The sequence below is a fragment of the Lygodium microphyllum genome, chromosome 23 (assembly GCF_053477565.2).
Source record: "Lygodium microphyllum isolate KBCC chromosome 23, Lygodium_microphyllum_v1.1.10, whole genome shotgun sequence".
In the NCBI taxonomy this organism is placed as follows: Eukaryota; Viridiplantae; Streptophyta; class Polypodiopsida; order Schizaeales; family Lygodiaceae; genus Lygodium; species Lygodium microphyllum.
Window position 1 is genome coordinate 33958019 of NC_141157.1, and position 17458 is coordinate 33975476.

Genomic DNA, 17458 nt, shown 5'->3' on the forward strand with positions numbered 1-17458 from the left:
ATTACCTATCCACCCTGTCTATGAAAACCCACCTTTACTAGAAGAAGAGACTGAAATCCTTGAACCAGAAGCCATCATAGACACTGATTACATGACCACTAGAACTGGCCGAAGGTACTCTAGATATCTCGTGAAATTTAAGAACCATCCTGTAGAAGAAGCACAATGGATGCACGCTAGAGACCTAAATGCTTTCCCCACTCTGTTAGCTCCACATTGAGCTAATAGCAATTGAGGTCAATTGCTATCCCACCCCGGGGATATGATGCCAGGAGGCATATTCCACGGTGGATTCCGTGAGGTTTTACGGTGGATTCCGTAAACTTAGATGACCGGGGCTCATACGCAAAGAGGATTCTTTGTGCGAGAAGTTGATGGGGACGCCTGTCCTTTTCGGGCGTTTTATTAATTTAGTGTGTACATGGGTGATTCCATAGCGGGTGATTCCGCAAAATGCATATTAAATTAATAAACGTTTATGAGTTTAGAGTGCGCACTCGTAATAAATTAAGGTTAGGATTTATTTCTAACCTGTTGATTTATTTATGTAGCTGAAGACTGCTAGGTATTCACTTTTGTCGGTTTAATTGTGTTATTTTACTAACGATTGTGAATGCTTCAGTTGATGTGTAGAGATAGCAGCAGTGGTAGAGGAAAGCATTGGAGTCTAGCGGGTTTCCGATCTTTCGACTATATTTTGATAGGCGCCACGCCTATATTTTGATTATGTCTATAGAGACATCGATTATTTATTATTATTTTGTATGCGCTTATGCGCCTGGATATGTTATTTTTATTTGGACATTGAGATTGGGCGTGCCAGACTCTTTGGGCACCGTCCATTAGCTTTATTTTCCTATTTTTGGTAGAAAGCAAACTCAAAAGCTAAAAGCTTGTCATATTTTTGTAATTGGGCTATTTTTGAGCAAAAAGATTGAAAATATATATTAAATACATGCTTTGTGAAGCGCTCACACAAGGCATGGGGGAGATTCAACCCAATTTGTCTCTTGTCTCATGTCGTGCTTGCTTTCACATTGGTTTTTGTGCTAAAAAGTAGAGTGCTTTGTTCTTGGGGACCTTTGGGAATTCACTACGTGAGCTACCTGCGTCCGATCTGCGCACCAGGACTGCAAAGGACACGTCTCCCAAGGACGCAATTACGATTTTGGTACTTTACGTAACTGCCTTAACTCGTTTAACAGAAAAAGGAAATATGCATAAATATTTCTTTGGTTTTGAATTTTTTTGAAATGTTTTTTAATCTCAATTTAAACTGTGGATAGTTGTTAGAATTTATGTAGGTCTAATTTTATATTTCAAAAATAAAAAGAGTAAAAAATACTTTAAAATGGCTTTAAAATAGTATAGATAATTTTTTAATAAACATAGAACATTTATCATCTTGGAGTTGGGGTTATAATGATTGCACGCAAACCATAGTTTTATTAGCAACGCACTTTGGGCTAATAGATGTAATGGAAATAAAAACAATCAATGTATCGTACCACTTTGATTGGTATTATCGTAACGCTTATCAAACTTTTAGAAGAGTGGTATGGGATGATGTGTTGCCTTGGATACGTGTATCCTGAGGTTTAAAAGTTACTTTCGACACGAAAGACATTGGAGAGATCGCTAAAATTTTAGGCCTAATTCCTGAGCAAGATGAAAACTTACCTTATGGAGAAAAAGACCTAGAGTCACCAATCATTTTAAACCTTCTAAGCACGCATGCACGCATAAATTTAACTTTATAGCTTCAAACAAAACGTGCGAATTTTTGGAATATGACAGTAATAGCTATTTCATTAATAGTGGATGAATTCAAAGGAGAGACGGAGATAACAAAATGAAGCTTGAGATCAACGACCTAGAGAACACACAGCGCGACAGGAGGCTTGGCTATTAGAAAGGCTTGAGAGGGTGAATGCATTATTGAATCTGGGGATAGATGCTGTGTCTACCTCAAACATAGAACCTTTTAGGCCTAGTATATCATTTGATAGAACACCATCAACGGGAAGTGAAGTAGACTCATATCAATGGGATCGAGTGGCCTCAGGCACCAATAGTGTCACTGGGGAAAGGAGTAGACAAAGTAGTGAAATAGAGAGAGTGAAGCTAATGCTACAGTAGGGAGTACTAAACCACCCTTTGATTGGGATTTAGAGTCAAATTTTGGATTGCACCAACTATTTAAGGAGCTAAGAAACTTGCGTGGTTGGATACTATCCAAGATTTAGGTTAAGAGATATTATTTAGAGAAACAATGGCTCGTAATCTAGTCGGATTAGCTGAATTCACACAATTTGGGGGATTGTGAGACAAGGATCCTGACGTGCATTTGCAAATATTTGAGGTGACCTGTGTCGCCAATGAGATAGTAGATGATGACCAAAAGCTTCATATCTTCCCTGCAACATTAAAAGATGACGCAGCAAGGTGGTATGGGAACCTAGATGCCCAACATAAAGTGATTTATGCGACCTTATCAATAGCGTTCCTGGAAAAATTTTGACGACAAGGTTTCCAAGATAGACTAGCCCTTCCATTGGATTATTTGTCCTAAGAAACAGTCGAAAGTGTTGAACATTACATTGAATGTATGAAGACAATTATTGAAAGATGAATCCAGCTCCTGATGAACCTACGCAAAAACGTAAATTTATTGATGGGCTTAACCCTAAAGTTCATCAGCATGTTAGCCTACAACGGCCAACTACATTGGCAGATGCTAAAATACATGCTAGATGGTGGGAAGAAGTGCAACTCAGCCAACAACTATGGAGGGACTTATTTAAAGAACCTTAGATGAAATATCCAAGTACTTCAAGTGGGATATCTAAGAAGGTGTCTTATGTGACCGTTCCTTTAAATCCATCGATAAAACGGCAAGTCCAAATGTATCGTGTACCTTTAAATTTGTACACTTCTATTCCAACCTATATGATGCAAACAGGAATGCCTTCTATGCCACAATCTCAGTCCCCATTTGATGGTTGGGATCAAGACATTCCCCTACCTTTTCACTACCTTTTTCTTTCATCTTGGGAGTTGTATTACTACTTTGACATATGGGACTTGCCTTCTCACTGTTATATGTTAGACTATCATTTTTCAAATTGAGCTTCACCTCAGCTCTCTTTTGCCTCTTCTTTTTGCTCTTCTACCCTATCGATGATGAAGCATCCAAGTTGCTAGGCCTAGGTATCAAGACACTTGTCTACTTGGCTTAAGCCCTTGTTATCATGTTGAGTGGTATTGTATTGCCTCCTTGTCTGGAAATTCTATATTCCAAAGAGTCCTAATCATATGGAAGGCATGATTGTTGTGCTAATTGTGCTAATAGAAGCTTTTTTGCTTTGATAATTTTCATAGAAGTGAATGATGCCACATTTGAGGCATTGTGATTTGGCTTTATATTTAGCCCACTCTTTCTTTAGATATTGAGACAAAATGTGCCCTAGGTGGCTGCAATTCCAATAGGTCAATGGATTATGAGGTTACTATTGGGGTAAAGGCCGATGGGGTCTATAGTTGAGTCACTTGCATCTGTCACCATAACATAATCCATGGAGGGTGCAAAGCACTTAGGTTGACATCTAGCTCTAGTAGAGCATCTCAAAATAGGTTGATCCTACACAACACGTGGCACCTAGGTCACTGGAGCATTAGTAGTGGTAGGCTATCTAGTTGAATGGATGGGAGCAGGAGGCTCCTCCTGAAAGATCACCTTGTGTACCTCAACTACCTGCTCAGGTTGCCTATGCATCTTTTCCTCATGGAAAATGATATCATGGCTATGGATAACCTTGAGAGCTTGTAGATTCCATAGGCAATAGCTCATCTCACTTGTATCCCCATAACCAAGAAAGATGCATTTCACCGATTTAGGATCTAGCTTATTGCGCTTGTCCTTGAGAACGTGATAGAATGCCTCACAAAACCAAAGATGCACAAATGGACATATGATGGAGGTTTTTCGATCCATACCTTCTCTGTAACACATGGCAATCAAGAGAAGTGCAAGGGGACTTGTTAATCAAGTGTATGGCAGTAGTAATTGCCTTAGCCCAAAAGTGTTATGGTAAGCTTGCATGGTTGGACTCTCTTGACAACACCTAGAACCAATGCTACTATTGCAAAATTCTTAGCAAAATTTTACATAATTGGCATATTGTTACCAACTTTTCACATTAATTTAATGTAGATGTGGTGCTCTTTGTTGCTATTTTTGGAGGCAGTGTCTCTACAGTCTGGTTAGGAGATGTCGATACAAGGAAGTTCTTGTAGGAGAGGAAGCTAGAGTTTTAGATAGATACTGATAGATTTACTTATTGAATCTGCATGATTTAGAGCTAAACCTTGCTGCTACATCTTGATCATCATCATCATTTACATGGATAATTTGGTAATGATCTGCAAGGGTGATCGTTAGATTATTGATTACTATTGAGATCCCTTCGGGGAGGTGTTGAATGTCAGGTAATTGGAAAGCTTGAACATTTCCACAACCAACATAGGATTTTTCAATGAGATAGTCAAATTGTCAAGGCCAAAACTATTAAGGGACATTCGCTTTGTATCCCTATCATTAGTGTAGCAAAATATCTCTTGCATTGAGGGCCTTCATCATTATCCATTTTGAATGTAGGATTAATTAATTGAAAGGTTTCATTTATAAAATAAAGTAAAATTAAGAAAAAAGAAAGGGATGGCTATTGCAAAAACGAGGAGAATAGGAGAAGTTGTGAAGATGAAGAGATGATGCCATCATGTTATGGGGAAGATGGAGAGAGGGAGAGGAAAAGGAGGCTATGCATAGGGGGGAAATTGGAGAGAGGGAGTTCGTTGAAGAAGGAAGAGTCGTGGAAAAGAAAGGGGGTGCCATCATGCTACGACGAGAGAGAGAGAGAGAGAGAGAGAGAGAGAGAGAGAGAGAGAGAGAGAGAGAGAGAGAGAGAGAGAGAGAGAGAGAGAGAGAGAGAGAGAGAGAGAGAGAGAGAGAATATGATGAAGAAGAGGGCACCATATTCTTGAACGCCATCAATTAGAGAGAGGGAGAGAGATAAGAGGCTTCCTAAGCCATCAAAATCAAGAATATTTCCAAAGAATTGTAGTGGGAGAACACAAAGAGGAGAGGATACAAGCCAATGCCACTTCCATGACCATTGCCATGTCTTCGTCTCCAATCTCAAATTTGGAGCTTCAATGTACCCCCTTCTTCTGAAGTGATAGTGTAGGAGAATTGTCAGTTGCCTTCCAATCGCTCTAGTTTGCTCCTGATTCTGTGGACAAATGATGGAGATATTGAATTTCTCTCCTCCCCCCTCTTAGTTGTCAACATGAAACTATGGAGGCTAAGCCCTTAAGCTTGAAATTAATCAAGATTAAGTCTTAAGAGAGTTATAAGTAGCTATTTCCATGGCAACAATGCAATTCGAAAATGAAAACTCAAGGAAGGGAAAAATGATGAGCTTGACATTGTTTGGAATAACTAGATAGACTTCCCTTAGCTGGACTGCAAAGGACACCGCTCCCAAAGATGCAATTTTGATTCTCGTCCTTTATGTAAGTGCCTTAACTCGTTTAACAGAAAAAAGTGATTCAACATAACTATCTCTTTGGTTTGGAATTTTTATAAAAAGGCATTGAACTTAAGTTTAAACTCTCGATAGTTGTTAGAATTTATGTAGGTTTTATTTTATATTTCAAAAATAAAAAATAGTAAAAATTACTTTAAAATGGTATAGATAAATTTTTGTAAAATATTTGGTTAAATAATTATAAGATATAATATTTTTCTAATGAATAATATATTTTTGAAAGTATTTTAAATTTTTCTATAATTTTTGGAAGATTTCTAATATGTCTCAAAAATCAAGAATAGTTATTCTAGATAAAAATTATAGTATTCTTTTAATAAAAAACATGTTTTTAATTCAATAAAACTTAGAATCTTCTGTAGAAAACCTGAGAATATAGTTTTGGATGTTTAATGAAGTTTTCTTGGGATTAGAGAAAAATAAAATTAATTTTATATTATTACTTTGAAAGTTATTAATATAAAATATGGTGTATCTAACTTTATGCAAATTAAAAGTGTTGACAAGGTACTAAGTTCTACTATATTGGACAAGGAAAATGTTTTTTTTTAAAGAAAATTAGAGTTTATGGGTTTAAGGAATGTTAGCCGATTTGATAATAAAAGGAATTAGATAGAACTATTGGGTCTATGCTCTAAAGTTAATTCCTCAAGGGATAAAAATCCTAGGTTTAGTATTTTAGTATCTAGTATAGAGATAGAGACGAAGTGCAAGAATATGCAAGTTTATTGAGTTCTCGATATTAGATTAGTTGGACTACTACGAATGAGTGTCGTAAATATTGAGGAAGGCTAGGATAAATTATAGAAATTAGTTATCAATATCACATATTCAGTGCAACAACTCCTAGGAGTTGGCTTGATAACCTGGTTAAAAGTGGCTTAGTTTGGCTAGTCATTTTTTGGTGCGTTTTGTTGGGAGTCAAGTGCACTCGAACGGGTGATCGATCTCCTTAGGATATTGAAATCCTAGGTATTTATGAGTGAATACGAGGTCTCTTTTCTAAGGGATTATTTTCCTAATTTGCCCCAAAATTGCCAAAGGAGAATATTATATTGGGCAAGAGACACAGACTTAGTAGAGGGGGGCAAATATTTTGGCCAGAAATTAATTATAGACCTAGAACAGTTATCTTCTTGGAGTTAGGGTTATAATGATTGCGTGCAAACCATAGTTTTATTAGTAGTGCACTTTGGGTTAAATAGATGCAGTGGAAATAAATACAATCAGTGTATCGTAGCACTTTGATTGGTATTATTGTAACACTTATTGAACTTTTAGAAGAGTGGTATGGAATGATGTGTTGCCTCGGATATGTGTATCCAGAGGTTTAAAAGTTACTTTCGACATGAAAGACGTTAGAGAGATCATGGAAATTTTAGGCCTAATTTTTGAGCAAGAAGAAAAGTTACCTTATGGAGAAAAAGACCCAGAGTTACAAATCATTTTAAACCTTCTAACCGCGCATGCACACATAAATTTAGCTTTATAGCTTCAAACAAAACGTGAAAAATTTTGGAGTGTGACAGTAATAGTTATTGCATTAATAGTGGATGAATTCAGAGGAGAGACAGAGACATCAAAATGAAGCCAGAGATCAACAAGCTAGAGAATGAGCGGCGCGAGAGGAGGCTTGGCTATTAGAAAGGCTTGAGAGGGTGAATGCATTATTGAATCAAGGGATAGACACTCTGTCTAACTCAAACATAGAACCTTTTAGGCCTAGTATATCATTCAATAGAACACCGTCAAAGGGAAGTGAAGTAAACTCATATCAATGGGATCAAGTCGCATCAAAGCACTAGTAGTGTCACTGGGGAAAGGAGTAGACAAAATAGTGGAAGTAGGGGGAGTGAAGCTAATGCTACAGTAGGGAGTATTGAATTGCCCTTTGATTGGGATTTAGAGGTGAATTTTAGATTGCGCCAACTATTTAAGGAGCCTAAGAAACTTGCGTGGATTCGATATTACCAAAGATTTAGGGTTAGAGATATTATTTAGAGAAACAATGGTTTGCAACCCAATTAGATTAGCCGACTTCATGCAATTTGGGGGATTGTGGGACAAGGATCGTGATGCACATTTGCAAAGATTTGAGGTGACCTGTGTCACCAATGAGATAGTAGATGATGACCAAAAGCTTCATATCTTCCCTGCAACATTAAAAGATGAGGCAGCAAGGTGGTACAGGAACCTAGATGCCCAACATAAAGTGACTTATGCAGCCATATCAAGAGCGTTCCTGGAAAAATTTTGACAACAAGGTTTCCAAGATAGACTAGCCCTTCGATTGGATTATTTGTCCCAAGGAACAATCGAAAGTGTTGAACATTACATTGAATGTATGGAGACAATTATTCGAAAGATGAATCCAGCTCCTAATGAACCTACGCAAAAGCGTAAATTTATTGATGGGTTTAACCTTGAAGTTCATCAGCATGTTAGCCTACAATGTCCAGCTATGTTGGTAGATGCTAAAATACATGCTAGATAGTGGGAAGAAGTGCAACTCAGCCAACAACGATAGAGGGAATTATTTAAAGAACCTCAGATGGAATATCCAAGCACTTCAAGTGGGATATCCAAGAATGTGTCTTATGTGACCGTTCCTTTAAATCCATCAATAACGGCAAGTCCAAATGTATCAAGTGTACCTTTAAATGTGTACACTTCTATTCTAGCCTATATAATGTAAATAGGAATGCCTTCTATGCTGTAATATTAGTCCCCTCTTAATGAAGTGAAAGTAGCTGATATTATTGCAAAATACCTAGGAAAGTTGAAGGAGAAAATTATGAGTGCAGTGCAAGCATCTTTGAAAGAAATTTATTCAATAACAACACAATCTTCTAGTACACAACAATCCTCGAGTAGCGCAACTCCAAACCCATCTAGATCCACTATCTGGTGTGGTAAGTGTCATGGGTATGGCCGTGTGGCTACAGAGTGTTCGACACCTTCAAGACTAATACCTGGCCATCGACCGTTTTGCACCTTTGGTCTTAAGATAGGGCATCTAGATACAAATTATTGGCATAAGACAGGTCAAGAGAAACAACAAGCTTATTCAATGCAAACGAATTACAATTACATGGATCATAATAATACGACTTATGCGATTGGACCACCTAATCAACCTTTTAGGCCAAGAGGATTGCCAACCCAAGGTAGACCCCCAATGCCCCGAAATAATTACAATATTGATGGAAACCGAGGGAGAAATTCTCATTTTTGGAGAAATAATGGTACTTTTAGTAATACAATGGGGGAAGGGGGACCACAAAGGCCTAGGGGACTGATAATTTGTTATCAATGCCAATAGGAAGGTCATATAGCTACATATTGTCCAAATGCACGTACAAATCGGGACCATACTCCTCTATGTAGGAGGTGTGGTGGCAAAGGACATCACAAAGAGGATTGTCCTAAGCGAGAAGATAACCAACCTAATGATAAGGGTAAGGAAAATTTTAACGGACCCTCAATCTCATCTGCAAATTTAGTTGAAGTAGAAACAACAAGGTAAGAGAATGGAGTTAGGTCAAAGTTCATACCCCGGAGGGTGACCTTTAAGGCTGACACCATGATTGGTGTGGTTACTAGAGTGCAAAAGTAGCAACAAGAGGAGCAAGGTCTAGAGGAAGAAAGTCTACAATTAAAGGAAGTAGCGAAGGATAAATCTAAGGATATAGATCCTAATGTAGAGCTACCTGAGTCAGATTCTCCACAACATTCCTTTGACCATCCATTATTACATGTGCCTTTAGCAAATCTTGAGATCCTAGTTGGGGTAGCTTCTTTTCCCAAAAGACTGATGCCTCCTAAGGAAGGAAGTAAAGAGTAGGGAGAAGCAGTGAACAAAACCTATGATCTTTGTGAAAGGTGAGAAGGATCGAAGCTTGCTTGGAAGTGAGCTATGGTAGAGAGCAAGAGTGAACAAGACCTATGATCTTTGTGAAAGGTGAGAAGGATTGAAGCTTGCTTGGAAGTGAGCTATGGCAGAGAGCAAGAGCAAGAAGAGAAAGAGACACAAATGGGAACTCCAATAGTCACAATGTGTGACCAGGCCTTTCTTTATTCATATCGTCACTAAAAGAATAAAGAATAAAGTGATGGTGACGGGCGCTCGCCAACTGTAGTGTGCAGTGGCGGGTACTGTCATAGTAGTAATACACGGGCGGCTAGGCAGAGGCACCTTTATCCCCAACAAGCTCCTACTAAAAGGAAAATCTGCCCTAGTGAGGAGTGAAAAGAAAAGAAAAAAGACATTATAATGTACATATGTACAAGAGGATGAGGAAAAAATGTCATCTCATCCAATGGCCATCAATATCCTGAGGAAGGCAAAGCGCTCAGTAGTGAGGCTTTATGTGAGAAGATCTGTAAGATTTTCATCAGTGGAGATCTTGACAAGGTCAACAGACTTGTCCTCCATGACCCCACATATAAAGTGATACCTCACCTCAATGTGTTTCATCTTCACATGAAAGACCAGATTCTTGGCTAGCTGAATAGCACTCATAGAATCTGAATGTAATGTAGGTATAGTATCAATCCCAAGGTCATGAACCAAATGGCCAAACCATATGGTCTCCTTGCAAGCGTGAGTGGCCACAACATACTCGGCCTCAGTGGTAGAGAGAGTCGTACACTTCTGAACCCTGTACATCCAAGAAGCAACACCTCCAGCATATGTAAAGATATAGCTGAGAGTGGACTTCCTACTATTTGCATGTCCTACATAATCAGAGTCTGTGTAGCCCACAACTCCTATATCTTGGCTGCCATAGCAAATACACATATCTGATGTGCCCTTCAGGTATCTCATGATACCCTTTATGGCATGTTGAGAAATAGACAAATGATGTATGCTCCAAGAGGAGCTGTCCTGAATCCCACATGCACAGTGAGGAGAGTGGAACAACTCAAAGCCTATAAAGCATTATACTTGACTATGAAATGAACACAATATCATGATGCTTTGTATATTCAGTTAAGTGTCTGTAATTGTCGATTCTACACAAGATTGTGTTTATGAGTCTAAGCTAATCTATCTTGGAACCTAATTCACTTGTGTAATAATTTGTCTCTACTTGTCCATGTCATTATGAACTTGGTTTACATCTTTGATCCACCATAGCTTGTGGCATGTCCTAGATCCACATCATTTAACATGGTATCAGAGCTCAGTTGGGCATGGCACAGCTCACACTCTAAATCTCTAGTCTCCCTTCATCTCTGGTGATCTCTAACCAGCCCACATTCAGCTCATATCTTCAGTTTCAATTTCAAATCTCAGTTGGACCTTGTGGCAGCCATAGCCAGCAGCACCCTGTCATCTTGAAGCTCCTGGATCTCACTCCACATACCAAATCTCTTTGAGCTTCCTTCTGGAAAGTTGTTCTCCACCTCACAAAGCTTTCATGTATCACATCAATCCATGAGATTTGGTTATCTGGACCTCAGCATTGTCACTATTGTCAGTTGCTGCCATAGCCCCAGTTTGTGGCCTGCAGGACATACCTCACTTTGAGCTCTCATATCTCTCAAATTAGGCAATATTTTAGTGTGCTTTCTTCAGGAGGATTGTTCTTCTACTCAAGGAGCTTCTGCCTATCACATCTAAGCCTGACATTGGATACCTACAAGCCTGGCATTGCTGAAATTCGACGTCGCTGCCATAACTATGCCTGGTTATGTTTTGTTGATCTGCGTGCATACTGCAGTACCCGATCTTGACGATTATCATGGGGCTCTTGTAGAGCATGGAGTAAGCTACATTTCCATAAAAAAAATTTCCAAAATGATCAACTCTAGCTCTAGATATCTGGAAAAAACCAGGCCTGGGTCAAAACCCTAATCCAGGAAGCCATAGCCATCAAGGTGCAAGCTCATTTTTTCCTTCAATTTCTCATTCCTTTCAACTAAAGGCACACACTCCCACCCTTATCTGAGTTCGAACTCAGTTCCCAACAAGATTAACACTTCAAATCAACAAGCAAGAAGAAGATCAAGCACTGACATTCAATACTAAGCTCAAGAATAGCATCTATTGATACTCAACTAGTGTCAGTTGACACTAACCTCCTTGTGATACTTCACAAATCCCCCTTACTGGTCTTTTCTCAGTTAATTGGAGCTGCTCAACATGGCAGAACTTGAGCAAATAGCAAAGTTCAATGGAGAAGGCTTCCATGCCTGGAAGGAAAAGACCATGTACCACCTGATGCGAAAGGACTTATGGGACTTGTTTGAAGATGATGCAGATAACAAGAAGGAAGATGATGAAGATGGGTTCGTTGAAGAAGACCACTTCAGATCCAAAGAATGGAAGAAGATGAATAATAAGGCACTAGGCATCATTGCCTGGGGATTAAGTGATGATGTGTTACATCATATATCTGGCATTAGAAATGCTAAAACCGCCTAGGAGGAACTTGATAAAATGTTTGGTACTCAAGCAAAGAATTCAAAGGTAAAACTTCTCATGCAGTTTTATAAACTGGATATCAAAGACAGTGCTTCTATGACCATACACATTAATAAGTTTAAGAGTTTAAAAACTCAACTTGCATCTCTTAAAAAGAATATTGAGGAAGATGAAGCAATAGCCGTACTGCTTGCAAGTGTAAACAAGGATCCATATGAAAATCTTGTGTCCACTTTAAGTAATGTTCCAAGCCTCACACTTAAAGATATTGAGCACTCACTACTCGATGAAGAAGGCAAAGTAAAAACCAAGAATGCAAAAGACAATGTCTCATCATCTAGGGACAATCTTTTGTACACCAAAGGAGCTGTTGGACCTAATGGAAGAGGTCGAGGATTCATCAACAACAATAACAAGGATCGGATTACATGTCACTATTGTGGTAAGACTGGCCATGTAGCCAGTGAATGTTTCCACAAGAAGAGAGCCCAACAATTGCAAAGTGATCATCACCAGAACCAATACATGGAAGAAAGAGAAGAAGAAGAATATGCTTCCACTACCATCAACAACTCTGACAGATTGTTTTGAAGAACTTTCATTGTATCTTTCATATGTTTTTCCCATAGTGGATCTTTCTTTTCCTTAGTGAATTTGATTTGTACAACCCTTGCCAAGATGTAAAGTCTCAAGCTTTAACTTGACTAGGCTGCCTATGAGCTAGTCTTCCGGGCCATGTTATCATGAAGGGGGGGCAAAAGCCAGCAAGTGTAGGGACTCATCATTTGAGGGGGGGTGTTGAGAAATAGACAAATGATGTATGCTCCAAGAGGAGCTATCCTGAATCCCACATGCACAGTGAGGAGAGTGGAACAACTCAAAGTCTATAAAGCATTGTACTTGACTATGAATGAACACAATATCATGATGCTTTGTATTTTCAGTTAAGTGTCTGTCATTGTCGATTCTACACAAGATTGTGTTTATGAGTCCAAGCTAATCTATCTTGGAACCTAATTCACTTGTGTAATAGTTTGTCTCTACTTGTCCATGTCATTATGAACTTGGTTTACATCTTTGATCCACCATAGCTTGTGTCATGTCCTAAATCCACATAATTTAACATGGCATCCCAATGCTTTTTGCCAGGTGTAGCCATATAGCATGCCACAACACCAATTGCAAAGGCAATATCTGGACGAGTGGCTATCATAGCATACATCAAACTGCCCATGGCTGATGCATAAGAAATCTTGGCCATCTCGGTCCTATGCTCATCTGTCTACAGACAATCAGCTGTGAAACCTTCACATAAGAAGGTAATGGACAACCAATAGGCTTTACGTCCTCCATGCGAAAATGCTCAAGGACTTTATGAATGTACTCCCTCTATGAGAGGTAGAGTAGTCCCTGATGCCTGTTGCACTTAATGCGCATACCAAGAATGTGAGAGGCCTATCCCAAATCCTTCATCTCAAAGCTCTTCTTCAGCAGAGATTTAAGAGCATCCAGCTCATCATGAGCTTTCCCTGCTATCAACATCATCACGGGCTTTCTTCGTGTAAAGACATGGATCCATAACACTCCTGCTATAGCCTTGTGACTGCATAAAGACATCAAACTTATGATTCCACTCCCTAGGTGCTTGCTTCAAGCCATAAAGACTTTTCTTCAACTTGCACACTAGGTGCTCCCTGCCAAGTTCTGCAAAGCCCTTAGGCTGCTCCATGTATATCTCATCATGCAAATCCCCATGCAAGAATACAGTCTTGACATCCATCCGGTACAAGTCCAATTCAAGCTACGGAACTAAGGCCAAAACCAAGCGTAGAGTGGTCAACTTGACCATAGGAGAAAAGACTTCTTCAAATCAACTCCATGCTCCTGTTTAAAACCCTTAGCGACAAGTCTTACCTTATAAGCCAGCTTGGGATTTCTAGGGGTACTTTTCAACTTGTACACCCATTTGCATGGCAAAGCCTTCTTGCCCTGAGGCAGTGCAACCAAATCCCAAGTCATATTCTTGTGCAGGGAGTCTATCTCAAACTGCATAGCCCTCTCCTGGGAGTGTCTGTCACCCTTGCACATAGCCTCATCATAGGTGAGAGGCTCTCCTGCATCTGTAACCAAGACATAATGCATCGAGGGCTCAAATCTATCAGGTGGATGTCTATCTCTAGTAGACCAGTCTCTGCGTCGGCAATCCAATACCCTGGCTATGTGTACCAACTACTATTGTAGGTTGTCCAACTGGCTATGTAGGAGCACGTGGCTCCTTCTGGAATATAACCCTACGTATCTCTACTACCTTCTTAGGCTACCTATGCATCTTGTCTTCATGGAAAACTACATCATGGCTGTGGATGACTTTCCACGCTTGCAGATCCCAGAGGTGGTAACCCATCTTGCCTGCATCCCCATAGCTAAGAAAAATGCATTTGACACTCTGAGGATCCAACTTAGTATCCTTGTCTTTGGGCACATGGCAGAATGCCTCACATCCAAAGACATGTAGATACGCATAAGACGGAGGTTTCTCAGTCCACGTCTCCTTTACAACTTGGAAATCCAAACCATTAGAAGGTGATCTATTTATGACATGCACAAATATACTGATTGCCTTAGCCCAAAAGCTTTGTGGTAAGCATGCATGGCTAAGTATATTGCATACACACTCCTAGATGGTTCTTTTCAGCCGCTTAGCCAAACCATTTTGGGGTATAGGGGGCGATTAACTGATGCTTAATACCCCTCTTGTCACATAGTTTCTCAAAAGCACGTGACACATATTCTCCCCCATTGTCATTCCTAAGGCATTTCAGCCTATGCCTAGTTTGCCAATGGAAGCCATCTCTGAAACATAGCCAAGACTTCTCACTTAAGCTTAATGGGGTAAGCCTAGACTTTACGTGAAAAATCGTCAATGAACGTCGCAAAATACTTTGCACCACCCATAGATTGACAGGGCATGGATCCACAGACATTCGAATGTACGAATGCTAGGGGCTCACTCATCCATGTCCTACCAGACTTCTTATGCGTATTCCTAGTCTATCTACCATAAAGACAATGCTCACATGAATAAACATGCGTAGTCAAGGGGTGGTAAGTACTGCAAACGAGAAAGCATTTTCATTCCCTTGAAGGACATATGGCCCAAATGGGCATGCCAAAGAGATACATGTGGTATAGAACCCACTGACAAAACATGGCCAACATAGGACCCATCAACTACAAGAGGATAGAGGCTACCAACTTTGGCACCTCATAGCAAGCACAAGTCTACCCACAGGTGATCTTCCAGGCAGAATCTCCAAATGAAACATGAAACCCAGCATCATCAAGCTGCCTTGCAGACATAAGATTGCATGTAAGCATAGTTACATGACGTACATCCTGTAACAGAAAAGTACTGTCAGTAGAGAACTACAGTCGTATATCCCCAATGCCAACAATAGTAAGTGACCTGTCATCACCTAAGCGAACTAAACCAGGGATAGTGCGGTAGGAGTGGAACCACTCATGACATGGTGTAACATGAAATGAAGCACCAAAATCCAAAAGCCAACACTGTATATACATAGAGTGAACATCGGTCATATGACATAGCATCACAAGAACTAGCTGCAAGTATGTACTCCCCATCGAAGTCATCAGTCTGCATGACATTTATCTCCTCTAATTTCACACTGGATTTCACAAACACAATGCTGCGATCAGAGTACTTTTCTTGTACTTTGTCTTTCCCCTTCTCTTTGCGCAAATCATTGCATTGTGTGCTTATATGACCCTTCTTGCCACAATGATGACATGTCACATTAGCATTTCTCCCACGAGACATGCTGTGCGACTTACCACTTGACTTAGACCTAGACTTCTGCGAGTCTCTACCATGGCCATTCCCATGGTCATTCTTGCCATTACCATCTCTGCCTCTAACAATCAAAGCATGTGATACACGAGAGGCATCCAAGTTCTTATAGCTGATCTCTTCCTACAGAAGAGCACTCTCTACATCACGCAAGTTCAAAATAGTAGCAGGAGCACATAAGGCAGTGAGAAATACATCCCATGACTCACTTAGAGTCCCAAGCAAAAACAATGGAGTAACCTCATCATTAAAGGTAATAACTTGCAAAGTAAAGTTCTTGAGAATAGCATGGAATTGGCTCAAGTGAGCAGACATTGTCATATTCCCCTTCATGCATAGGCCCATAAGATGCTTCAGCCAATACGTTTGAATTGATGGACTTTTCTTGTCATAGAGGTTCTTAATTTTATCCCAAAGCTGCCAAGCACTCTATGCTTCCTCAACCACATTGTAATGCACCTGTTCATTGAGAGACAAGATGAGGGTGGACTTGCATAACTCATCAAGCTCATCCCATTCGTCATCAGTCATAGTTTCAAGCTGCTTGCCATGCATCCTTAGTGGCATTATCTGTGATTTTTGCACCAATACCTACCAAACTTGGCTCTTCCAATATGCATAATTTGTACCATCAAGCTTAGTGATGTTGAAGATAGCACTGTCAATGGAAGAAGAACCCATAATGCAATACAAAACAATGCAAACAATTCAAAGCTGCTTGCTGTTTTGTGCTATAAATAGTCAAAATGCCACCAAAACCAAGGCAAAATGACCACGATCTGATAGCTAATGATGCTGCCCACCAAGTACCATCAAAATTACATAAAATCAGGATGATTCATCATGAAAATTCCACATCAGTCCATACATAACTGCTTGTTGTAATAAATTACAGCCAGATACAATGAGAGCAAATTGTAGGCAAAATCAATGCACCAAGTCAACCACTGATTGTCAAAGCATAACCAACATCAAGCGGGCATAAATCAACATATGGTAGTCATACGGACATTGAGCAAACACCCAAGCATGTCAAACGAATCCATCAGTAAGCTGGCACACCCTCTGTGTAATAGGGCAAAGTGTACACAACACTGGCAAGACCTGACACAAAGAAGTGTATGTTTAGGGAGTGTGAAGCCCAAATCAGCCCAAGTACATGTATACGGGCCACGACATATCAACCATGCAACATCCAAGTGAAGTAGATCCTAGTGTCAAAAGACTCAAAGCTTAATAGCATAAATCACTTGCTCAATGTCTGTCAAACATCCAACAATGCTTCCACTGGCACAAAAGCCATATGGATCAAGCCAAGCAGCTCAAGAAAGGCATATGAGAGCACTAGTGACGAAAGATCCAAGACCAGACATCAATAAGACATCATGAGCATATAGGCTCTGTAGCCTCCAATTAGAGCATCCATAGACATCACCTGTATCCCAAATACAACTCTTGCAAGCCAAGAAATATCTAAGTAAGTTCCAGGAAGCCAGATGCAAGCCAAGACAAGGCACTAGTAGCAATCGGCTCCAAACAATGTAATTA